The following is an 840-nucleotide window of genomic DNA, read 5'->3' on the forward strand; positions in this document are numbered from 1 at the left end:
ATTTTAATTTATTAGTATACTAATTAATTAATTATTATAGGTAGGTACGTAACGTAACTACTAGTAGTAATATATACTACTAACTAAATAATTCTATATAAATAGCATGTATATTATGATCAGAAGTATAAAAATTTTTAATGAATGATGGAATTTTTAATGAAAACAAGTGTTTTTTGGGCAAAGTTATATTTATTCCTCAACATAGTTGCCTTCGAGGGCGATACACTTGGTATAGCGATTTTCCAACATTTCGATGCCCTTTCTGTAATACGAAACGTCCAAGCCTTCGAAATACGCCTCGGTTTCCACGATGACTTCCTCATTCGATATGAATCTCTTTCCCTGGAGCCATCGCTTGAGGTTTGGATGGTAACAGATAATAGTCGCTGGGGATCAAGTCTGGAGAATACGGTGGGTGAGCAACCAATTCGAATCGTAATTGGTCCAATTTGACCATCGTTTTCAAGGATGTGTGTGACGGTGCGTTATCGTGATGGTACAGAACGAAGGCGAAAGTAGCACCACTTAAACGACTGTAGCTTGTAAACGAATGAACGAAATGTCATGAAACTTCATACATAAACTAGTGACAGACCTCTCGAAATGAATCATGTTCATTTTCTAGTGACGCCACGTATTGAAAAATCCCGGGACTTTTCAGCCCATGTAGTAGCTACTTAAGGCTCCTGACTACTTAAGAACTAATCAAGAACTTTGCGTTGACGATAGCAAATCAGACGGCGGTCTGGCAAAACTGGTAGTCATACATTCAAGCACGAGCCCATACATGTATTCGCCTTCGGACGCGCCGAGAGTGAATGAGACAGCGAGCTCCTT

Source organism: Atta cephalotes (assembly GCF_000143395.1).
Source record: "Atta cephalotes unplaced genomic scaffold scaffold00014, whole genome shotgun sequence".
Taxonomy (NCBI): domain Eukaryota; kingdom Metazoa; phylum Arthropoda; class Insecta; order Hymenoptera; family Formicidae; genus Atta; species Atta cephalotes.